The sequence below is a fragment of the Macrotis lagotis genome, chromosome 3 (assembly GCF_037893015.1).
Source record: "Macrotis lagotis isolate mMagLag1 chromosome 3, bilby.v1.9.chrom.fasta, whole genome shotgun sequence".
Lineage (NCBI taxonomy): Eukaryota > Metazoa > Chordata > Mammalia > Peramelemorphia > Peramelidae > Macrotis > Macrotis lagotis.
This window is the reverse complement of record NC_133660.1, coordinates 97036568-97062964: the sequence shown is the minus strand read 5'-3', so window position 1 is coordinate 97062964 and position 26397 is coordinate 97036568. Positions and strand designations below refer to the sequence as shown.

Genomic DNA, 26397 nt, shown 5'->3' with positions numbered 1-26397 from the left:
AGGCTGACACTTAATGAACTCAGGTCCTTCTGACTCTCTGGCAGGTGGTCTATCCACTGCACCACCTAGCTGCTTCACATGTGATGCTTTATAAAAGAAATTTCTGGATTTTAAGGACTCTGATGAACAAATAAAAAATAGTTATATGTGGTAGCATATTAAAAACACTAAATGTTTAGGCAACAGAGAGTTCAGAAAAAGAAAATTCCCTTGAAGGCCATTGATTTGGGAAGCTTCTGGAGAACCCAAACTTAAGTTTGACCAAAGGATAGAATCTAGATAATTATAAAGAATAAGGAATTTTCAACCAAGAAGCATAGTCAATTAATGAACATTTATTAAATGCTTACTATATTCCAGGCAGTACCTGGGGGCATAGAAACTAAAATGAGATAATGCTTGCCCTCGATGAATTTTACCTGGTACTGATTTAAATAGAAGTACAAAAGCAAATACAGGTGATGATGATGATGATGATGATAATGAAAACAATGATAATAAAGTAAGAAATAGCATTTAATAGAGCTTTAAATTTTGTGAGATACTTTACATGTTTTAGCTCATTTGATCTTCACAACAATGCTGTGAGGTAGATGCGATTCCTATCTCCATTGTGTAGTTGAAGAAACAGGCTGAGAACAATCATGTGTTTTTCTGAGGATCTCGCAACTCATAAACATCAGAGATGGTATTTGAACTTATGCATAGCACCTCAGACACTAAATAGCTGTGTGTCTTTGGGCAAGTCACTTAACCCTGTTTGCCTCAGCTTTCTCATCTGTAAAAATGATCTTGAGAAGGAATCACAGACCACTCCAGGATCTTTGCCATGAAAGCCTCATATAGGGTCATGAAGAGTTGGACACTACTGAAAATAACGTAACAAAACAACAACAACAACAATTAATACCTGTTGCTCTAGAATTATAGTATAAGGAAATCTTAGAGGGACCATATAGCAGGAAAGTTTTCCAAGGAGTTTGGAATTTTATATAGAATAGAGAATCACTGAATTTTTTCAGCATAATAATATTAATTTGCAGGCTGGTGCAGCAATGGCAAGCTGGCCCTGTTTTATTATCAATACAGAGTACCCTCTGATATACAAACTTCCTCCACCAGTTCAGATCAGTAACCCATTATAATGTTCTTTTAGTCATAGAGAATTGCTTAAGGCATTGAGAGTTTAAATGACTAATTCATGAAACCAAAGATAATATGAATTTGGAGGCAGGACCTGAAGCTGGGTATTCTCACTCCTAGATAAGTGATCCATTCACTAAGGTCATACTTCATTTCAAATAGCAAAACACCTTCACATAACACCTTAGAGTTTGCAGAGTTTTACATCCATTATTTCATTTGAGCCTCCAACAATTCAGTGATGTGTGGAGAACAGATTTTATAGATAAAACAAATGAAGCTTTGTTGAAGATAGATTAATCTAGTTGCGTCAGTGGCAATTCAATGCAAAAAATTAAATATGAAAGGAGGCAGGCAAAATGGTCCCAGATTAAAATTAAGCCTATTTTTTGAACTACTTTTTTGAACAAGATGCTTTTTTTTTTGGCCCCAAGCAACTTTCTGATTTAGAGTTAGGAAATTCTCATTATTACAGTTCAATTTCCCCCCAAGTTGTGAGAGTTTGATCTTCCACAGTATTTCTTCTGTCCTCCCTTACCTAGAGATTTAGGTATCGACATGCAAATGAATTAGAGCAAACATCAGAGTTAAGTTTGAGTCTGTAATTACATGCATAAAGTTACCTTTCCTTCTATAGAGTTTAAGTTCCTTGAGAGCAGGTACTGGTTTAGTTTCTGTTCTTGAATGCAGAGAGTTTGGCATATAGTTGGCAGTTAAATATTTGTTGGGCTGGGCATGGTGGCTCATGCCTGTAATCCCAGTGACCAGGGAAGCTGAGGCTGACGGAACTGTAGTTTGGAGTTCTGGGTTGCTATAGCAGTCTGATATTTGCACTAAATCTGGTACTGTGAGTTACCTAAGGAGGAGCTAGTGGACACGGGTCATAAATGTGACAAAACAAAGCTCCCCAGCATTGGTATTAGATAGGTGGAGGTAATCAGGTCATGAAGGTGGTAGGTGCTTCTGGGGCGAGGAGGCACCAGCTACTAAGAGAACAGTAAGGGGGAAAGAGTTAGAAATTCAGTGAAAGTTAGAAATAGGACCAGGAGGGGCAAGAAGTAAACATTATATTATGTTATTTAATCCTCACAATAACCTTGTGAATTAGGAAGAATAGGTATTATCCCCATTCTACATGTAATCCTTCACTTCCTGACTGATGAAGTAATAAGGTTTCCCATAAATCCTGGATAACTGTGTACCTATTATAACCAATGACTTTTTTTTAGGTTTTTGCAAGGCAAACGGGGTTACGTGGCTTGCCCAAGGCCACACAGCTAGGTAATTATTAAATGTCTGAGGCCAGATTTGAACTCAAATACTCCTGACTCCAGGGCCGGTGCTTTATCCACTATGCCACCTAGCCGCCCCAACCAAAGACTTTTAATCAGAAGTCATAGTAATTGTTATATTTGAATTTGGCTTTGGAAAAGGCCTCTAAGAGAAGGAGAAGAAGAGAGAGACAGAGACAGGAAGACAGAGAAAGAGAGAGTGACAGAGTTAGAGACAGAGACAGAGATACAGAGAGACAGAGACAGACACAGAAACAGAGTGACAGAGAGATAGATACAAAGAAACATACACAGAGAGAAAAAGAGACAGAGAGACAGAAAGATAGAGAATAAGTGCGGGAGAGGGGAGAGAAAAGGAGAATCTGTCCTTTAAGTAGTGGTCAGAATTGTGGGTCTGATCTCTGGACATCTTTTCTTACTGGGTCCTTCCCTTTGTCTTGGTGTCATAGGAATTACTTTGGCATTATGATGCCTGAGACTTGTTTCCTCCATCTTCTTTCTGGGCAAAAGGGTAACACCCTTGTTAAATGTCCAACTCATCTGTTTGGAGGTCTTTTAAATCTTCAGGAACAAGGGGGTAGATTTAAAAGAGAAATTGACTCTGTTCCATAATTGAGACCTTTTCTCTATTTCTGATCCACTTATATATTTTATTCATTGCTATAAATTTATTCCCCTTGAAATAAATGAGTGTTTGATTACTTATCCTGTCTTGTGTGATTAATGACAGTGACTAAGGACAATATTTAGGAAGTGGTTTTGCCCTCAAAGAAATAGGAGTGTGGCATAATGCCATACTTAGAATCATGAACATTTGGGTTAGAATCCTGCTACAGACATTTGTTACGTCTGTAAGAGGTTAAATCACTTCCTGAGTAGGAGGTGTCAAAAGAAGGCTCTTAACTGAAGTCTCTCTCCAGACAATAAGACTTATAGTCAACTTCTTTTTTCCAGAGAGAAGAAGATCAGAAACAGAACTTTGGGGAACACCACATTAAAGGAGGTGAGAGGAAGAACAGGACAAACCACTGAAATAGCCAACAATTAAGTAAATAAAAGAGAACCAGGAGACTACTGTGTTCTAAAAGCTAAGGTAGAGGAGAGTATGCTGAAAAATCTCAATAGTGTGATATTTTGTAGAAAGGTCAAGGAAAATGAGGGCCAAGAAGAGGTCCAAAAATTCACAATTTGAGAGGTGTTTGGTGATCACTTTCTGTAAGAAACTTTTCCTGATATCTTTAAAGTGCTAGTGTACTCTCCCCAAAACTGCCTTGCATTTAACTACATTTTATATTTATTTTCTATTAATGTTGTATATTACAGATGGTTGAGGAGTGAGTGGTTAGAGCAGTACAATCATATAATATGTGACCCATTCAATCAATAAGAAGTATTTATTATCCCCCTACTATATACTACATTAGGTGCTGGGAGCTTGCAATGAATTTACATTCTAATGAAGAAGACAAATGCATATAAAGACATATATAGCATTAATAGAAGATAGTACTTGAGCCAGAGGTGGAAGTAGCATCCATAAGAGAGCCAAAGTGACTAATCCATCTGTAGACAAAGAGCACCTAAAGAATTGTTCAAACCCATGCTGGCATCTTTGTCTAGTCTACTTTACAGTGGATTTAAAGGAGACTCGACCTTGTTAATCCTACTTAACTAAATTTACAAAGATCTTCAGCTCTCTATCTTGACTTCCAAGAATAAAACTAATTCAGTCCTAACATTCAGGAGCTACTAAGAGTCAGTCTGCTGGCCTTGGAGAGCCATCCAGTCCCTAATTGAACTTCACAGGTCAGAAGTCATATCCAATGGAGACAAGGGGGAATCTTGGTGGCTATGTCACAAGATGGCACAAGTTCTCCATTAAACCCATGGTGGAAGTTCCCTCTTACCTTCAAGATTAAATGCAAAGTCCTTTGTTTAGTAATTGAAGCTCTTCATAATTTGAATCATTCCTATCTATCTGTCTGTCTATCTATCTATCTATCTATCTATCTATCTATCTATCTATCTATCTGCCTGTCTACTCACTAATTCAACATTACCAGTTCACTTATTCCTTCACGGCAATCCCTCTCCTATTTCTATGTTTGGGATGCTCTTCTCTCTCACCTCTTGGAATCCTTGATTTCCTTCAAAATTTAACTCAAATTCCATTTTCTGTAGGAGGCATTTTCCAGTTCCTTGGGATGCTAGTTTTCCCTTCCAAGTTTATCTTTCATTTGTTCTATATGTGTCACTTTTCTCCTTACCTCTTGTCTCCTCTTTCCTTTTCTTACCTTCAATTTGTTGCAGATGGGGTGAGAAATACCTGAACCTGTGATTGCATTTGGTATTGGGCAGTAGTGCCAGACTCAGTTAGAAGTTAGAATCCCTTCGGCCACATATTGTTCAAAAATGAAAATTATCTATGTTGTAATTTATTTTTATTGTGTTAAACATTTTGCTAATACCTTTTAATCTGGTGCCAGATGGACTAAACTCATGCATCTTTCTAATCTAGGTTACTTCCAAAAAAGAAAAAAGAAATTTCCCTCAACAATAAAGGACAAAGAATAGTTAGAATTAGTTTGGAGAAATGTTATTTACCCAGGGTCATTTGTTAGTATATGTCAGAGGTGAGGTTAAAACCTAGGACTTCCTAATTCTAAGAGCTGTTTTCTTTACACTTGTCCTGTGCTACCTTTCTTAGAGTCCATGTTTTTGTGCAATGTCCCCACTTCTCGCCCAGTGATAGTTATCTTTTTTCTTTTTCTTAAAATTTATTTAATGCAATGGGGTTAAGTGACTTATCCAAGTTCACATAGCTAGATAATTAAGTGTCTGAAGTCAGATTTGAACTCATGGCCTCCTGATTCCAGGGCCAGTGCTCTATCCACTATCCCACTTTCTGCCCCAGATATTGTAATCTTTGCCTCCTCAAATTCTGTTCTTGATTCCTAGCTATCTATCTAAATCTCAGAATTCTAAAAACCTGATCCCAATGTGGCAAATACCAACCACATCTGTCCTATGTCAAGGTTCTAGTCAACCTGAAAAGAGAGCATAAAGGCATGGGTCCCAAATGGAAATGTGTATGAAACTTCCATGTTATTTATATTCAGAATATTTTATATTCTGTAAGGTTGCTTTCTAAGTGAAACTTCCTTATAATGAGTTGGCATTTCTATAGGAAAAGCCTTTTGGATGAAGCTGCCCCGAGTATTGCTGAAGAGAAAAACTAGATAAGAGACACATTTCTATAACCTTAATTTAGTTTGAAGATAGAAATATCCCAATTCTTGTTTTTTTAAGAACTCATCATAGCAATAATACCATATATTTACATAGTGCTTAACAATTTATAAAATTTTCACATATATAATCTCATTTCTTCAACATTTGTGAGGTAGGAAATATCTAATTATCCTCATTAGACAGATAAGAAACAGAGGCTCAGACAGATATAATGACTTATCCTAAATTACATGGCTAATAAACAGCAGAGCTGGAACTCTAACCCAAATCTTTTGACTAGGTCAATGGTCTTTTACAAACTGATACTGCTTTCCTTTGCACTAGCAAGGGCATGAGTTGGTTCATTTTTTTTAATCTTGGCAAAAAACTTCCTATACTGTAGCCTGGTTTAGGACATAAGGCAGAGATATATTCAATTTATATGTTCCGTTACTCATTAATATTTATTATATCCTTAGACTGTATGGCACAGTCTCACAGACTTGTTTTGGGAAGTTATAGTTTTTCATTTTAAAATTTGGCATTTTAAAATTTGAAAATGATTTTATACTCTTTAAAAGGGAAAATAATAAAAACTTATTAGATATATAAGCAATTAGCTATAATCAGTGGGACCAGCTTTCTCATATTACCAGTTAACCTTTTTTGTTTTCCTTAGGTTCTTTGACTTTTTTACACACAGGGGCAGTAGAAGTTACTAATTCTTGAATGGAAGTGGAAGTATGACTAAGGTTATTGCAAGTCAGGTGATCAATATCAAAATCAGATTGATTATTTGTTTGGCAATCAAAAGTTCAGAAGCTCCATATAGTTAGTTAAAACAAGAACTGAACTGTCACTAACTCAGATCATGAGATTCTTATTTCAAAATTCAGATTTAAATTGAAGAAAGTAGGGAAAACCATCAGATTGTATAGATATGACCTAAATAGCATCCCTTATAAATAATGAATTAAAAGTGATGAATAGATTTAAGGGATTAGATCTTATAGTCTCTGGAGTACTATGAACAGAAGTTTGCAATATAGTACAGCGGGCAGCAAGAAAGCAAAATGATTACCTGATTAGGGTTTACAAATAGTTGAGGAAAGAAGGCAAGGGAAAGATAAAAGAGAAAGAAAAATACCCATTGAATGCAGAATCCCAGAGAACATCAAGGAGAGATAAGGAGGTCTTCTTAAATGAGCAATGCAAAGAAATAGAAGAAAACAGTAGAATGGGAAAGACAAGACATTTCTTCCAGACACTTAGAAATATCAATGAAATGTTTCTTGTAAAAATGGACATGATAAAAGACAAAAAATGGTAGGGACCAAGCAGAACTAGAAGAGATTTAAAAAAGGATGACAAGAACATAGCCTTATTAACATTGATTAGTGTGGTTACAGATGTAAGTTGGACATCCTGGAAAAGGAAATCAAGTGGACCATAGGAAATATTACTAAAACAAAGCCTAGAGGAGGTGATGGAATTCCAGTTGGGTTAATTAAAATCTTAAAAGATGATGCTATTAAAATCCTGCACTTAATAAATCATCAAATTTGGAAAACTCAACAGGACTACTAGATTGGAAAAGATCAGTTTACATCCCAATCTTAAAGAAGGACAGGGCAAAAGAATATTCAGATTACTGAATAATTGCACCATTTTAGCACACCATCAAGGTTAAGCTTAAGATTTTGCAAACTAGGGTTCAGTAATATATGAACTGAAAATTACTGCAAGTTCAGGTTGACTTTTGAAGAGTCAGAGGAACTAGAGACCAAATTGCCAACATTCACTGGATTATAGAGAAAGTAAGGGAGTTCCAAAAAAACATCTACTTCTGCTTCATTGGCTACATCAAATCCTTTGACTGTGGATCACAACAAAATGTGAAAAATTCTCAAAGAGATGATAGTTTCAGATCAGTTTATTTGTTACCAGAGGAACCTCTATGTAGTCACAAAACAAAATTGCAAACATAAAATAATTGATTGATTTAAGACGAAAAAGAGAATGACAAATCTGTATATTGTCACTTTATTTATTTAACATATCCAGAGAACATCATGCCTGGCTGAATAGATCAATTTTGTCCTGCAATTCCCATTAGAAATACCAACAATCTCACATATGCAGAATACCCCTCTGATGGTAGAAAGTGAAGTATATAAAAACTCTTATAAGAATGACAGAAGATAATATAAAATCTGGTTTGAAGTTTATTATCAAAAACACTAAGATCTTGGCAACTGGTCCCATCATTTCCTGGCAACAGTGGGAGAAGAAATAGAAGCAGTGTCAGATTTTTTATTCTTGGGTTCAAAGATCACTGCAGACTACAGTCATAAAATTAATTCCTTGCTCTTTGAAATAAAAATTGTTCTTGGAAGGAAAATTAGGCAAATCTGGACAGTATACTAAAAAGCAGTGATATCACCTGCTGACAAAGGTCTTTATAGTCCAAACTATGGTTTTTCCAGTTGTAATGTATGGCTTTGAGAATATAAAGTTGGACTATAAATAAAGTTATGAAACTAACACTTTTGAATTGTGGTGCTAGAGAAGAATTTTGAGAGTCCTATTTAGAGCAAGAAAGGAGATCAAATCAAGACTTAATTCAGACTATTCACTGGAAAGTCAGACACTGAAACTGAAGCTTAAATACTTTGACCACATAATGAGAAGGCAGAACTCATTGGGAAGGACTTTGATGCTGGAAAGATTGAAGGCAAAAGGAGAAGGAAACAGAAGAGGATGAGAGAGATAGTGTCATGGAAGCAAAGAGTATGAACTTGAATAGATTTTGGAAGAATAGAAAAGCCTTTGGCTATGGAATCATGAAGAATAAGACATGACTGAATAACATCATGTATGAACAACACCAAATTTCAGAAAGGTCCAAAGAATCCTGAAAGCAGAGGACTCAAAACATAGGAGACAAGAAAATTCCAGAATTTCTAGGAGGACCACATCTAAGGGCCATATAATATGTGTGGTATATATACACATGCATTTACACACGTATAGACACACACATGCATATGCATGCAATATTCATGCATTCATTAATACATTAATACACATATGTAGGCATTTATCCTTTTGAGTGATACTCAATGATGTTAAGGATAGGCAAGTTTCAGGGTAGAAAACTTTGCAGATTCCCAAAGATGATCTCTTTCCATTCTGTTCTGGGACTGTTTGTCCATTTTGGTGTCTTGGCAGAACTGAGAACTAGCCTATCATCAATTCTTAGTGCTATCATCAATATCCTGGTGCTATTGAGTTGCCTGGGATAGACAGGCCTGAATTTATCTGAGTGTCTATCACTGGAGGAAATGCCCACATTGATGACATCAGATCTATTGGGGTTTTGATTACTTAATATTCTAAGTAAAACCGAGATATCTATCCTTTAAGATTTTTCAAGTGAAAATTTAAGTTTCTCTGTCCTTACTCCTTTTAAATAACCACTTGATCACTCACATTGTATTGAAAAAGAGACCCATGGAGCCAGGGAAAGGGTAATGGGGCCTTCAAGAATCTTTGCCAGGCCACAACTTTGAGAAGGCTAGGGTAGGAGATTTTTTTTCCCATAACTGAGCTGCTGAGACTTCCTCTAATAACTATCTTCCTTCAGAAACTATCTTTAAGCTTTATTGAGTCACATGAAATTAAAATAATTGTATTTCATGGTATCAGTGTATTTGCCAATCCTATAATCACTTTTCACTTAGAATGAATGAGTCAAGGGAAACAGAACTCTAAAGATGTACATTCATGAATTCTAAAATATGTAAATCTCATCTGACCTTATTTTGTTTCAAATCTTGGGATTTACAATATTTTCATCCAGGGTTTTACTCAAATAGCATTTCAAAATGAATATCTTGGTGATTGTCTCTGAGCTCTAGAGGCAGTGTACAGACATAAAGCTTATAATCTTAGCACTTGGCAGTTTTATATTTTGGAGAGCCTAAGAAATAGTATACAGTATTCTAGGAGGCAGAGTTCTATTTACAGATTGAAGATGGTTCACTGCTTGGAACAGGAGGCAAGGTTTATTTTCTTTGAGCTAGGTTTTTGGCATGGGTTCATCTAGATCCCAGTTGGCTTCACTTATTTCATGCTAAACATTGTTATTTGTTGTGAATGAACCCAGGGATGTCTTCATAGGTTGCCTTTTCTTAAATCAAATGATACACAAATAAAGAGACTTCTGGTGTGTTAAGTGAGTAGATGCCATGGTTCTTTACTAAACCTTGAAGCATGAAATTCACAGCATATTCTGAGAATTGAGAGAAGAGGATAGGAAGTGGGGGGGGAGGAAGGGAAGGGAACAGCTGGAAATAAAGTTCTGGACATAAAATGATTTTCTTTTGAATTGGCATTGTTGTACATGTCATATGAATTTTACATTCACATGTGAAGCATGTCTTTAGGGCCTATGGTTGGGAATGAACTTGAAGAGGGTAATGGCTCCCTTGCACTGTCAGAATGCAAATTACTTTTTTTTTTAATATACAGGGCAGAACATTCAAGAATGTGCCACTAAAAATCTCACTAATATTCTAACACTAATAGCTTATTTTATACTAAATCTTCAAGATAAATAGACTGGCTCTGTTAGGTTCCTTTCAGTGCATTCCAACTTTATCACAACTCCCATGGCAGGTGAAACTTTTTTTTAGCTTTGTTATACAAATCTTTGCTGAGTTTCTTCTTCATCCTCTCTCCAGGGTGGAGTCCATAAATCAGTTCCTTATGGTAGGCCCCTTTGCTGAAGTCTGGGGTGAACTTTCACCTTGCCCCCAGGCCACCTACATGTAGTGTGTGAAGGACCCCTCCCCTCTCTAGGAACTTCCCTCCCAGAGCCAGATCTACCTCATAAGAGCACACAGGAAATTAACCCAGTGCATGAGCCTTCACAAACGAATTTTGAAATTGCTTTTTCTCAAACCATTCCCCTGTGTTCTTTTGGTATTGAGCTCCATTTGGTGAACTGCCCAACCACAGAGCTAAGCTGAAACGAACCTTTCCACTCAACTCAGCAAAAAGGGTGACTTTGCCGGGGCAGATGGTAATATGTATTGCATAGTGTAATCTATTTCCATGTCAGCAGGCATTGGGACCTCTCTGCAGTGATCTCAAATATATTTTCAAATAACATTTGAAACAAAGTGTTATGCTGTGCTGTGTTTTCTTTTAGGTAGACACACCTTCCCACCCCTTCCCCATCACCCTTTGAACAAGGGGAGTTAAAGAACAAGTGGTTCATAAAGTTCGGTTATGTTTTTGTAAGGATATTTTAAAAATACACCCAATAACATAACAGCTTGGTTGAATTATAATCTTCCAGATACATCACCAACAATAATAATCTGCTAAATGAGAAAATGCTGTAATGGAATGATCCAAAAAGAAAAGGGATTAGCAGGTCACTACTATATACATCATCTCTGACTGTAAATAAATCCCATTAATTCAACTATTCCTACTATATGTTCTGTGTGATCATAAATGTGACCATCAACCTTTTCCATTTATATTCTATATGTGATAGAGTGGTCTGTTTCTTTGATGCCAGTATTCATCTGGTTTTGTTGTATGACTGTGAGACATGGAGCACTGTGTTCTCTGAAGAAATGAAAATGTATATCACCCAGAATACAACAGAAGGTTACATGGTGGGCGGCAGTTATGGAGAAGTAGACTAAAGGATGTAATCAAAGAAATATATCAGTGGAAAGGTGATAGGCTGACCATAGTGAGCATGATGAATAATCATTAGGTAAGTCAATTACTCCATGGCTATCTTTGTCATGTCATCAGAAAGAGTGGAAGACCTAAAGCATGTTGGCTACATGTCCTTATGGCAAACATATGGGAAACATGAACAGGAGTCACATAGGTATGTGATCTAAACCAATAGAAGGAATAGCCCCATTGATAAGATCACAAATTAATTTAAGCATCACCCATATATAGCTTAAATATTATGACCAATTCCTATATTTTCTTGTATAATTGAGATGATTCTGAAGTCTCAAAGCCTATGCCAGTAGAATAAGATTTTGATTTTGAGTCCTGAAAGGGACCATACACTGTTAATTAAAGTGGGTGATGGAGGGAATTATCACTTGATGGTTATTGAAATTACCCACTGATGGTAGGATGGGTGACAATATGACTCAGTGTAGAGAGTTAAGATGAATACACAGATATTTTGAAGTATTGAGTTAATTCTCACATATTGATTGAGAAATATTTTTTAAAAACTGAAGGTAGTTTTACCCATAGAAAATGAGAGCATTTATCAAAATAACATTAAGGCTATGAATGAACATGGGTCTTCTAAATACCAAATCATGCCTTTTGTTCTCATCAATATGCATAAAATCAAACTGATTTTGGCATGCTTTCTTTCTCACTTTATTTTATTGACCAATCATTTTAATTACTAATTCTTTAAAATTATTTTCACAAGTAGTAACTTAGAATGTAATAGTTTTAAAATGGAGAGGGCTGGGTTGTACTCTACACAAATTGATATTTACTCCATTAATTATTTGTTTTATTACTTTATAATCACCATGTTTGATTCTGAGGAAATTAAAATTATATCCCTTTATTTTCTCATAAATTTATAGAAATATATACTCTTTTTCACTGATTAACTAATTAGCACTGATCCTCCAATTCAATTTAGAAAATAAACCTATTGCCTTTTAATCTTTTCCTTTCTCTTTTAAAACTCCTTAGTCTCAAAGATTGATTAATGTTACTGGCTATACAATTGTAACAAACAATATAAAAACATATGTAAGTATATCAGTGGGAAAAAAAGCATGCTTAGAGTAAGATTTAGCCACTTCTGGTAATTGATGACTTATTCTCAACTCTGGAAATATAGTCCTACTATTCATCCGTCCCAGAATGGTAGTCAAAATCTCTCTGCAATTCTTAATCTGCAAAATAGGTGTTTGGTTCCATTATCTCAGAGAACCACTTTTTTAAACTTTCTTAAGAACAATTAAAAAAAAATTTTTTAATCACCAAATCCAGTTAACTCAGTCTCTGATGAAAATTTCTTAGTCATCTATTTCTGTGCTTCACACAGTCTGTCTCTAGTCATGATGGGCAATCATCTTCAAATTAAAATTGCCATTTTCCTAGGATTCCAATCTCTCTAAAAGATGTAGGGATAATATACATAGTTTCTGAGAAAGGGGTTTGTGTAAATTCTACCAAGATCAAAACAATTGTTCCAGATAAGGTAGGAATTCAAATAGCCAGGACCCCAGATTCAAAATTCTTTCACTTTGATATGGATAGAATGTAATCTCCTCACAGAGAGGAGATCCTTCATTTTTATTGTCCAATAAATCAGAAAACAGTAAGCACCTGTTATATACCTAATCACTGACCTTCACTAAGAAACAACAGGAACATACACACACACACACACACACACACACACAGAAAATAAGCAGAAGGTAAATTGTTTTATGAAAACATTAGCAACTGAGGGGATAAAGAAAGGTAGAAGAAGGAATCTGAGCAGAGAGTTGAAAAAAACAAAGAATTCTAAGAATGGAGGTGAGGAAGGTACTCCTCCTACTCATACATTCCAGGTATGGGGGGATAACCAGTCAGAATATAGGAAGATAGGAATTGGAGTATTTTGTGTGAGGATAGCAAGTAGAAAATAGAATAAAGGAAGGGGGGATGTATTTGAAGGGTAGAAATATTGGTAGGAACCAAGTGTTAAAGAATTTTTAAAAGCCAATTTAGTAGAGGTGATAAAGAGCCATTAGAGTTTATGTAAGAGAGGAGTGATATGATCAGAATTGTATTAGGAAAGTCACTTTCACATCTCTGTGTAGGATAGATTAGAAGCAGAAGAGACTTGAACCAGATATATATATATATATATATATATATATATATATATATATATATATATATATATATAGAGAGAGAGAGAGAGAGAGAGAGAGAGAGAGAGAGAGAGAGAGAGAGAGAGACAGGGACAGAGACAGAGACAGAGACTTATAAAAGTTCAAGTAAAAAGTGATGAGGCCTTGGATTATAGTGATAGCCCACTGAGTAGAGAGAATAAGACAGTCAGTAAGAAATTCAACTAGCAAGAGAGCTATTAGGGTAAAAAAGAAGGTAACTGATTGGACAAGTGCAATGAAGAAGTCTGAGGAGTTAAGGATAATGATGATGATGATGATGATGATTACCATTTATATAATGCTTTAAAGTTGTAAAACTCTATATGTTTTCCCACTTGGTTATTCCATTAGTTCATATACATATATATATATATATATATATATATATATATATATAATATAAACATGTATAATGTTTATTTATATTTATGTATAAAATCCAGTAATAAAACATATGACACTTTAAGGTTTAAATTCTTTTTTTTTTTTTTTTTTTAGATTTTTCAAGGCAATGGGGTTAAGTAGCTTGCCCAAGACCATATGGCTAGGTAATTATTAAGTGTCTGAGGTCGGATTTGAACCGAGCTACTCCTGACTTCAAGGCTGGTGCTCTATTCACTGTGCCACCTAGCCGCCCCCAAGGTTTAAATTCTTTGCAAATATCATTTCATTTTATCCCAGCAACAACTCCGGGAGGGAACTGCTGTTAATACTCTCATTTTACAGAGAAGGAAACTGAGATTGAGAGAAGTTGAGTGATTTGCTCAGGGTCATACAATTAGTGTCCTGTGGCAGGATTTGAATTCAGGTCTTCTGGACTCCAAGTGTGATGCTCTATATATTGTGCCATCTAGCTATAAGATTGTGAACCTGGATGAAAGGAAAAATGATGGTAGTGATGGTAACAGAAAGCAGGAAGTATAGAAGAGTGCTGGATTTTATTGGGAAAGAGATCAGGTTCAGTTTTGGATATGTTGTATTTGAGATGATTGTAAGATATCCACTTATAATAACCAATACACAATTAGAGATGAAGGAAGAATTATATCCAATAATTAGGAATTAGAAGGAGATTTAAATAGTGCTCAGGACAAAGCTGGGGGAATATGCACCATTAAGGAGTGTGATAGGAAAGATGAGTGAGAAAAGGTGATGCCTACCAATGTTTTATCACATTGTAGGTACTTTAAAATATTTCTTGATTGATATAATTTCATATAATTCCATGCTACTACTGACAATTGAGATTTAATGAGTGCATTATATGTCTTTTCTACTTTCACCTATCTAGCTTAGCAGATTCCTATGGCGCCAGGCAACTTAACAGTGGTTCCATTGGTAGTGGTGATGGGGAAAGAGTTTTCTGCAATGGTAGAACTTCCCAGAATAAAGATTGAGTAGTTCTGATGGACTGCTTATAAAAGCAGTTTATAAGCTATTATAAGATAGTTATAAGAAAAACTCAAGACAAATGTCCATCTCTGGTTAAATTATTAAAAATAGAACTCTATTTAGGAGAATTCAAGACTCATAGGAACTTTCATCAAGTTTCAACACCCTGAAGAGAATCAGGCAAAAATTTGGCAGATACCCAATTATGGGGGTGCCATATGTGTGGTTCACCCACAGAATTGTGAAATTGTACTCAGCTTCAATCTCTTCAATGTGCTAGACATTGGACTATATGAACTCCCCCATTACTTGAACTTAGAGTATAATTGTAGGATAATAGATTTTAAAAGATCATTTAAAAAATCATTAAATTTGTAGTTGAAACTGAATTGATACAAAAATGACATAGCTGGAATTGCAATCCGGTTCTCCTGGTTCTCAGTTTTATTGATTTTTTCCGCTACAGGGAGAGCAAAGAGTTTGAAAAACCTGCAGCATTTTCACAGAAATTGAAAAAAATAGCTAATGTATCAAAAAATTGTACTATTTTAAATTATCAATGAATACATGCCACATTCTTCTTCCCAAAAGGACTCAGATAGATCCCTTATATTTCAGGTTGTTTTATAATCCACAGTAAGATGATTTCAGAGACTTCCTTGGTAAATCAAACACATCTTTCAATCCTTAGCATTAAGGTTAACTGTTGTTTCTCCCTTGTAGATAATGTTGGAGACCACAAATAAATCATGAAATAAAAATAGAAACGTGCATTTAAAAATAAGGGACCCAAAGTGATAAATGAAAATGTCAAAGGTTAATGTTAATTTCAATGCAAGAATATATTTGATGTATTGGTTTAAAGAAATCATTGAAATGACATTTACATATTTCTTTCTTTCTAATATGTTACATATATAGTGAGGGTCAATATGGACCTGAGAGCCTAGAAGGCCTAGATTCAAGTGCCATCTCTGACAAATCTTGGATGTCACCTTAGACAAGTCATTCAATATCTCAGTGTCCCCAGACAACCCTCTGGGATTATAAATTGCAAACAGACGCTGATTTGCTTTGGTAGAGGATGTTTTCTCATTAACAATTCTTTATAATAATGAATCACAGGTTTGGTCTTCAAGTTATTTTATTCCATTTGTATTATACTTAGAGTCCAGATGTAATGGTGAAAATGACTGTATATAGTCTTTTATTCAAGAAATAAAGTGGGAAAAGAGTACCTTTGGAGTCAGAAGACTTGAACTCAAATCTTGTGATAGAGCAGTGCTAGAATAAGATATTCAAGTTCTCTGACCTGTAATTTCTTCACCTGTAAAATAAAGGAGTTTGATTTAGTGGAGTCTGAGGGCCCTTTCAATCTCTAAGTTCTGATTCTAATGGTTAATTCTTCTCTTTAGATATTTAGCAAAGTGGATGTATATGTCTATTTTTGAATCAGGAAGGGGTTGATGAACTCTGCCCATGACCAATTTGACACATCACTGTGGGGTGAGAACAAGTACTGCAAACCTTTGAAATGAAAAGAACTCAGACTTCTCTTTTAGGGAGTGTTTGACTGAGCAAATGGTCTGAATGTATTTGGATCTTTCTACATTTTTTCTCTAGTCAGGTGAAGGCTCTCCTGTAGTTTCTGGCTCTTTGTAATTTCTGGACTTCCAAAAACAAGGCTTGCCCAAGCACATGGGAAAAAGTGTTTTACATAAAATACTACTTAGTACCTCACTGAAAATAGCCCCCTTTTGAACACTGAGAAATGATTAATTCAAGATTGCAAGGAGAGTTTATACAATCCTCCCTCTTTGTTAGAGCTGACATTGCCAACCAGAATACTGAATTGTAGCAACTATGATGCAACAGATCATCTTCTTTTATTTTGAAATCAAAATTTGTCATGGAGGATTTTGCTGTATCCATCAGGGATGTACCAAACCAAGGTGGAAATGACTATTGGCATACTCTTGGGACATACATTATAGGGAGTCCATTTGTGTTCACACAAGGTGGAAGATGTGCTGCAATGGAAGAACCCTTCACACTTATGATCATGGTTAAGTCATTTTACTTCCCTTAACCTCAATTTTCTCATTTATAATTTAGAATATTAACAATACTTTTATTCAAGGGTAATTGTGAAGGCCAAATAAAATAATGTTTATAAAATGTTTTGCAGGTGCTAAATAGATGATAGTTAATATTACTTCTATTATTTTTATCTAAAGGCAGTTAAGGGGCCTCTAAGTATTTTTAAACAATGAGTTCCATGGTCATATTGGTATATCATACAATTTGACTGATATGAGATATGTTATGTTTGATTAGAACCTTTGAAAGTTCACTTCATTATACATCCCACATTCAACTAACAAACTGATCTTTTTAAAGCACAAGACTGATCATGATGTCTCTATATTCAATAAAAGACAGTGGCTCCATCAAGAATCCAATATCTTACAGTTTTTCCTTCCATCTATTCTATCATCTCAAAAAGATTGAGTTTCTTTTTGTTCCTTTCACATGATACAATATCTCCTGTCTCTTTGTCTTTTTCTGGGTTGACCCCCAGAACCAAAATATTTTCTCCTTCTTCCTTCTACTTCCTTGCTTCTTTGACTTTCTTCAAGAGTCAGCTCAAATTTCCAAGACCGTTTTGAGTTCCTCCTTCCCCACCTAGTGCCTAGCATATATAATGTCTTGACAGATGTCTTAGTATATTTTCTTTGCCATTAGGATATGAACTCCATGAAGGCAAGGACCATGTCTATAATATCCCCAGTCCTTTCTAGTACATAGTGAACACTTAATAAGTACCTATTGACTCACTAATATTGCCTAAGAGACTTTAAAGCTTACCTATTTCTTTCTCATAGATTGTTTCTAAGTACCCTGCCTGTGACTAAACCATCCTATATTTTTTTATAAAGATGGAAAGGTAGCCCTCTATTGGAAGTAGTTCATGTCTTCTTCCTCATATTTTTTGAGGCTATGATAATTCATAATTTTTTAAATTCTTTTTTTCAAGTTTTCTTTTTTCTTATTTATTTATTTAGTTATTTACCAATTTATATGCCAAGCTAGTTTTCTACATTCATCCTTTTGTAAGTTTTTGAGTTTCAGCCTTTCTTATTTGAAGATAACTTGTACTAGGAACCTAAGTTCAGTACAGATTTCTAGATGTCTCTAGCCTTGCAGTTTTTCTTCTTCTGAAATTGGGATGTGTCATGATTTGCAGCCACATGGCATCACTGGAAAAATATTGGTGTTAAAAAATGAGTTTTTCATTCAGGTGGAATTATAGGTTTATTGAAAGCTCTGCATAGTTTCTTAATCATGTCTTATTAAATCCCGGACTCAGGTCATTGTCCATCTGTAGCATCTGTCCAAGATATATGTAATGATGGATCCGCTCAGAGGGTTGTCTCTTCAACTGTATATCATACTCTGGGCCATCTGCATCTTTTATCCATTTGTGGGTCAACCAAAGGTCAGTACAGAGACATGTGGTAGGAATAAATAGGTTGTAGCAGATAGCCAGTGATGATTTGTGGTCAAGAAATAGTGTAGGCCAAGATGGTGGAATAAAAGTAGGGACTTAGCTGATTTTTATCCCAAACCATCTAAATACCTTTAAATAATGACTCTAAACAAATTCTAGAGTATCAGAACACACGAAAAAATACAGAGTGAAGAAGTTTTCCAACACAAGAAAACTTAGAAGGTCAGCAGGAAAGGTCTGTTTCATCAGGGTGAGAGATGAACACAGTCCAATGCAGGCTATCCTAAGGCAGACTAGAACCCAGAAAACTAGTAGAAGGCCTCAGGGTGACTGAATTAGTGGCAGCAGTGGTGGTTTCCAGACTTTTCAACCCACAGATTGTAAAGGGATGCAATAGTGGGTCATAAGGAGATCTATCGGGGTCCCTTTGTTGATACCAGGGGAAGGATTCTGTTGCCTTACCCATCCTTGGACTGGGGTTCTTAGTCCCAGTGCAAGAAGCAGCACTAGAATTTCAGAATTTGTAGCTTCAGGGGAGCAAGGATTCTGGTCACAGTTCCAGGGTTAAAAAGAGTGCTTGTAACTACTCACAGGCCAGTAGTAAACACCTTGCTCCCTAGATCATACCATCTTGAGTCAAAATCTTATAGTTACCAAGAATTACCTCTGAAAATAGCTGCACAAAAAACCTGAAGCTTGAGTCAGGGCCTCTTCCATTTGGGAAGCAGAGCCCCACTTTAACAAAAAATTAAAAGTCAAGAAATAGTCTGGAAAATGAAAAAAACCTAAAAATTTCTGACCAGAGAAAGTTATCCTGGTGTTAAAGAAGATCAGAAGAAACACTAAGAAAACAACAAAGTCAAAATCACTCATTCAAATGCCTCAAAGTAAAATTTGAATTAGTTTCAGGCCTTGGAAGAGTTCAAAATGGATTTTAAAAATTAAGCAAGAGATAATTAGGAAAATTGGGAAGAGAAATGAGAATAATGCAAGAAAGTCATGAAGAAAGAGTCAATATGTTGGCAAAGGAGGCACAAAAAATATTGAAGCAAGTAATGGCTTAAAAATAGAATAGGCCAAATGATTTTTAAAAAGGCAAAAAATCCAATGAAAAGAAGAATGATTTGAAAAGCAGAATTGGACAAATAGAAAAAATATACAAAAATTAACTGAAGAGTAGAACTTAAAAAATAGAATTTGACAAATGGAAAGGAGGTATTATATATTGCTAACTGAAGAAAGTAATTCCTTAAAAGCTAGTAGACAAGTAGAAATTATTGATTTTATGAGACATCAAAAATGATCAAAGAGAATCAAAAGAAGGAAAAAAATAGAAGAAAATGTGAAATATCTCCTTGGGGAAAAAAAACAACTGAACTGTAAAATAGATCCAGAAGAGATAATTTGAGAATTATTGGACAACTCAAAAGTCATGATAAAAAAAACCCCTAGAATTATCTTTCAAGAAATTATCAAGTAGGGGCAGCTAGGTGGCACAGTGGATAGAGCACCGACCCTAGAGTCAGGAGTACCTGAGTTCAAATCCAGCCTCAGACACTTAATAATTACCTGTGTGGCCTTGGGCAAGCCACTTAACCCCATTTGCCTTGCAAAAAAAAAAAAGAAAATATCAAGTAAAGCTACCCTGATATTCTGGAAACAGAGGGTAAACTAGAAATATAAAGAATCCACCAATCATGTTCTGAAAGAAATCCCAAAAGGAAAACTCCCAGAAATATTATGGTCAAATTTCAGACCCCCAGATCAAGGAGTTATTTTCTTTTCTTTTTGTATTCAAAAGGAAACAATTCAAATATTATGGAGTCACAGTCAAATTGACACAAGATTTAGCAGCTTCTACATTAAAGCACTGAAGAGGATAGGAAGGCAAAAGAACTAGGATTATAGTCAAGAATCAACTACCCAGCAAAACTGAATAAAAAAAAATGAATATTCAATGAAATAGAAGACTTTGAGCATTCCTGATGAAAAGACCAGAGCTGAATAAAAATTTAACCTTCAAATACAAGACTCATGAGAAGAATAAAAAAAAAGAGGAAAGAGAAATCATAATGGATTCAATAAAGTTACTGTTTAGGTTCCTATTTGAGAAAATAATAATTAGTACTCCTAAAAGTTTTCTCATTCTTAGGGCAGGTAAGAGTATATATAGGTAGAAAGCAGATGTATGAGTTGAAATTGATATTATGAATATCTAAAAAAAATAAAATTAAGGGATGAGAAAGAAAACTGCATTGGGATAAGGGGAAAAGACCTGAAAGAGATTTTATAGTGAAGGGGAAAATGGAGGAAGCAGGGAGGAGAGCATATAAACCTTACTTTCAACAGATTTGTCTCAGGAAAATAAAATATACACTGAGGTAGGAAAGGAAGAGAGTGCTGTTTGGGGGTGTAAAAATTAGTAGGAAGACACTTTCAAGAATGGACAGGATCAAAGGAAAGAAAGAGTAGGATAAACAGGGGGAAAAGAGGATGGAGAGAAATATATAGTTGTAATCATTATTGTGAAAAAATTAACAGTGAGTTTCTCTGGTAAAGACTTCATTTCTCAAACATTTAGAAAATTAAGTCAAATTTATTTCAAAAAAAGAATCATTTCTCAATTAGTTTTCAGAAAAAAAGTTATCTATGGTTGTATAAAAATGCTTTAAATCACTATTGATGAGAAAAACGCAAATTAAAACAACTCTGAGCTACTCCTCATGCCTGTCAGATTGGCTAATATGACAGAAAAGGAAAATGACAAATATTGCAAGGGATATGGGAATGTACTATGCATACTGATTCAATCATTCTGGAGAGCAATTTGCAACTATGCTCAAAGGGCTATAAATCTCTTTGCCCAAGTAATACCACTTCTAGGTCTGTACCCCAAAGAGGAAAAAAAAAAGAAAAAGGAACTCAAAATTTGAAGGGAAAAAATAATGTTAAAATTGTTTTTACATGTAATTGGGAAAAAATAAAATATTAAATAAGGGAAAAAATAATGTAAAAGATGTTCAGAAATTATAAGGAGATGGATTGGCCATATAATAGGAGAGAAAAATGGAAGGCCCTTATCAGGTTGAATTGATTTATGGAAAGATTTGAACAAAATTTTTATAGGATTAGATATGTGTAGAGTCCCTTTCCTGGACTGTTATGTGGAATACCACTTCTGGACTTCCTTATCTTTACCAGGAGAGCATTGGAGGGGCAGGAAATAAGAATGACAAAGGAGACAAGTACTCCATCAAGCTCTCCAAGTGCTCTGTTCCTTTACCAAAACACCAGTGCTTAAATACCTTTCCACTGTCTCATCTACTCCCACGCCCATGGCTGTTAGTAAAACAAGGTTCTGATGCTCAAAGGCACCAGATGATGATAATCTACAGTATTCCCACATACAACAATCCCCAACAAGTGTGGATGTGTTTTAATGTCTACTATCAGATGAAGTACCCATATTAATGAAATTAAACATCTTTTGAAATATATAAATGTTTGTTTAAATCTAGCTGTTCTTGACTTAATCTCACCAAAGAGATAACACAAAGCATGAAAAATATCAGAGTAGAATACTCTTTTCTTTAATATTCTTGAAGATGCCCAAAGAATATAAAATGTATTTTTTTTCCATAAATAGTGAGAAACAATTGAAGAAAATACCAGTCTGAAGATAATTTGGTCTGAAATTCAACTGTGTTGATAATTCTGGGAGCTCTAAGAGATCAAACAAGAAGAGGAAACAGGTGCAAAATGATATGGGTTGCATTTTTATAAATGATTATCATTGTCAATGACAGGGGAGTCATTTCATTTGGACTCTATTACCCCAGTACTTGCTGTACTGTTTGATGAATTCATTATGACCTATATCAGTTGGTTCATGGTCAGTGATAACAGATGATTTACTATAATGGAGTATGGAAATCTACAATTTATTTGTGTTTTCTTGATAAGAAGAAGAGCATGTTTTAACCATATTTTAGGTTGTAGATCTTATGTCACCATTAACTTTAATACAACTCTTTATTTCTATAGCATGCTTTTAAGTGGATTGGGTTAATAGTTCAGGCTACTCTATATTGCCATTACATTGAATAAATTTACCATTCTTTCTTTGTATTAATAATTCATATCTACCAGGAGGGTAGCCCTGGAAACCAGAGCAAGGAGTGGAAAGTCACAATTATGTGTATTCTTCCAGAATTATGCAGATATTTTGGAAGCTAATGTCTATGGTTTCATTTAACCCCTTCAGGTAGATTTCATTTGCATGTGGATCTTTATTTGGAAAGGGATATAAATGTTTCAAACTCAAAAGAAAAAAATTCTCTTAGGAAAGTCTTAACTTACAGATTCATATCAGACATCTTATCCCAATTGCCCCTACCCCCACACTCACCAGTCCCTTACTATTCCCAGGATAGTTTTTAGATCTAAAGACAATATTGCTTTGTAATTATGGAAAATGGATGTCTTGGCTCCCTTTGCAAACTGGAATATAGAATAAGTAACATAATTTCTGTTTCCAGCTCATTTTTCAGATATGTGTCTTAGCTAGACCTGTTTCTGATACTGGGATAACCAGTTTCCCCTTTATGGGGAAAGTAAGAGATTTCATTGCCATTTCTTAAGTGTTTTCATAAATGCATAGGAAGTGCAATAATTATATACTCTTGATGTATCTCATGAAACTCTTCCTAATTTCTACCTAATGCTTTTTGTAGTAGGCTAGATGGCCTCAATAGATAGGATATTGGCCTTGGAGTCAGGAGCATCAGAAATCAAAGTTCAGTCACAAGTTCTTCTTACTAGACTGTGACCTTGGGCAGTGACAGCCTTTGTCAGCCTTAATTTCCTCTTTTGTAAAACTGAGATGATAGCACTTATATAATAGCGTTGTTGTGAGGTACAAATGAGATAACATATGGCATTAGTTGTTGCTGCTGCTGTTGCATTGGGATTCTATATGGAAGTCAGGTATAGCCTATGGATGCTTTCCCAGAATATTGTTTTTTCCATGCATAAAATTAAAATAAAATACAAAAGAAACTAATTATATTTAAATGTAGTCATCAAAATATTAAAGAAGTTCAGGGACTCCAAAGTGAGAATCTCTGATTTAAAAGGAGAAAATAAATATTTAATGAGAGCTTACAAAATGCCTGACATTCACTAATACGCACCATCTTGTTAGGTAGGTGCTATAATTTCCCATATTATAGGTGAAGGTACTGAGACAAATAGAGGCTAAAGGATTTACCCAGAGTCACACAGCTAGTAAGTGTCTGAGGTTAGATTTGAGCTCAGGTCATCCTGATTCCAAGCCTAGCCTTTCATTCTCTGTACCACCTAGGTGCTTCTTGGTGAGGAAATAGAATAAAAGGAAGTATTTCTTTAGGACAGCTAATTTGTCTGAATCGGTTGCTAAAAAGTACCCACCTAGCTTAAAAAGTGATTGGGGTTATTCAAATTATTCTAAAATTATTTCAAAGTAACATGACTTTCCAAAATGACTTTATTTAAATCATCAGCTGATGAGTGATTTATTTTGAAAATTCAAAGAGTTATAGCAATTAATTTTCTGATATGTTCAGAAAATCAAAGTTCAAGTGGGAAGTTAAATCATCCCCATATTAACTGATTGGAAGAAGAAAGCAGAGTTTTCAATAAGATATATAACTTCCATCAAGGTAGTGCAAGTCTACATTCTATTCCTGGGGAAAACAAGACTGGTAGATCTTTTGATCTTCAGAATTCTGAGTTCTGACTGATTATCTATCACTAACTTTATCATCAATAAATTGAGACCTAGGGAAGGGTCTGCAATGGTAGGCTGGGTTTGGATAAAGAATCTTTAAACAACAAAATAATTAGGTAGACTTAGATAGATACATGGATAAACAGACATAAAGACAAATGAATAGCTAAGTAAAATTATAAATATAAATATTTTTAAAGAAGTTATCTAACTTCAAATCAAGGTTGCATTGTGAAAGAATGAATCATTTAATAGTAAGGTTTGTTTCTTCATAAAGATCACTTACAAAATCATACATAAAACACAATTTCCAAGATGAGAGATAGTTAACTTTGAGAGAATTTAATTAAGCCTAAATCTGTCCTGTGCCTCACTGGGAAACAAGATCTCAGAATGATGAAAGTAAATTTACAAGGCAGGATATAAATTAAGTTTTGATCCTCACTTTAGGTAGAGAAAGTTTTGTCAACTGTGATTCTTCTATGGCCCTTCCAGAAACATCTGGAAAGCTTGAGAGTTTATAAAGTTTCCAACTAAAAATATGTATTTTTCTCCAAATGTAATAAAATCGAGTAATATCTAGATTATAAAAAAGAAAAAAATGTTATCAAGAGGCTATAAGGAATAAGGAAAAATATATGTGCATTATTAGCCCAAGATTAGGAAAAAAGTTTTAAGCACTCAAAGTTCTCATGAAACTAGAAATTATGGATTTTATCCCATTGAACTCATTGTTTGTGGTTCATATGTTTTTAAAGTTGAAAGGGACTTAAGAAATAATCTAGTCCAATGTACTCCCTTTACATATGGAGAAACTGAGTTTCAGAGTGATAAAGTGACTTTGCCAGCATCTCATAGTTGGCAAGTAATAGAGCTAGAATCTGAAACCAGTTCCTCTGACTTTAAAATTTGTGATTTATTTACTATTACATTTTTTCCTTGAGTGATAACATATAGTAATTCTTTAATGATTATATTTATTTGAAACTTGAATGCAAAAGAAAGGCCACTGATGATCTTGATTACATAGATCATTGCAAAATAACATTTTATTTTCATGTATAATCATTTTTTCTTTGTAATTACTTATTTGATGGAAGATTTTGGAAAAGAACTCTTTATGAAAAATATTATCTATGGCCCGTGCACTAGTATTTGTGGTTTGCTACAAACTGAAACAATTAGGATGAATTCATTTTCTTTTCATTCCTTTCTTTTAAACAATGATTTATTGCATTTACAAGGTGACTTAAGTAAAACTGTGTGCATTGCCATATTATAGCACTGTGCTAATATTTGTTATAGAAACCCTTGGGACAGACAAGGGCATCTTGAAATGTATGTTTAATGGATGGGCACATAAGACTTGCTTTGAAAACTCAAGTCACATCCCTTAAGTAATTAGACTTCAAATATGTGCACACATGGCCAATATTGTCGGTGTTCTTTGTTCAATGTTGTCAACTACATATTGTTGGAAGAGAACTCACAAATAGTTTTAGCTTACTTAAATCTCAGACTTTTTTATTTTTCAAAGTTGGAAAATTTTCCAATTCTCTTCACAATTGACATATTATGTTTGATATTTCAAAGATAAACCCTATTTATTATTTTAAATGAACAATGTAGTATTTTATTGAAATGAAAAACATTTTTCAGAATCCAAAAATGGCTGTTTTTTTTTAAAATCCACATTCTAAAAACAGAGTTACCTTTGAGTAGAACATAAAACATGAATTCTTGGTGCTCAACATTTCTAAGAGTCACAAGCAACTGAAAACTGGAATTATATGGAAGCCATTTTATAACCTTGATTCTCAAGTTTCAATAGTTGAAACATTTGAGCATTTTCTAATTCTCATATTAGCGAAATGTGAACTTTCTGTCCTTGGCAAACAGAATTCTTTGTTTCCCTAACTGTAAAATCATGGGGTTGGAAACAAGGAGGTTGGCCTAGATGATTTTGTTTTAGTTTTTTTCTTTTTTGGCAAGGCAATGGGGTTAAGAGACTTGCCCAAGGCCACACAGCTAGGTAATTATTAAGTTTCTGAGTCCAGATTTGAACTCAGGTACTCCTGACTCCAGGGCAGGTGC

The 26397-nt window shown here is 34.8% G+C and overlaps 1 protein-coding gene and 1 long non-coding RNA gene across 3 annotated transcripts in view; one reads left to right on the top strand and one right to left on the bottom strand.

Moving 5' to 3' along the window:
* Window positions 1-3440, top strand: part of LOC141517712 (uncharacterized) — a 64982-nt gene extending 61542 nt beyond the window's left edge. Inside the window, exon 3 of the long non-coding RNA XR_012476959.1 lies at window positions 3390-3440. This is a non-coding gene — a long non-coding RNA (uncharacterized LOC141517712). The remainder of the gene's footprint in view (window positions 1-3389) is intronic.
* The window catches only part of SLC25A27 (solute carrier family 25 member 27), a 66075-nt gene that overhangs the window by 10093 nt on the left and 29585 nt on the right, over window positions 1-26397 (bottom strand). For both annotated transcript variants that reach the window (XM_074227417.1, XM_074227418.1), the window contains one exon: window positions 16264-16352. The gene's annotated coding sequence lies outside the window, so the exon portion shown is untranslated. The remainder of the gene's footprint in view (window positions 1-16263; window positions 16353-26397) is intronic.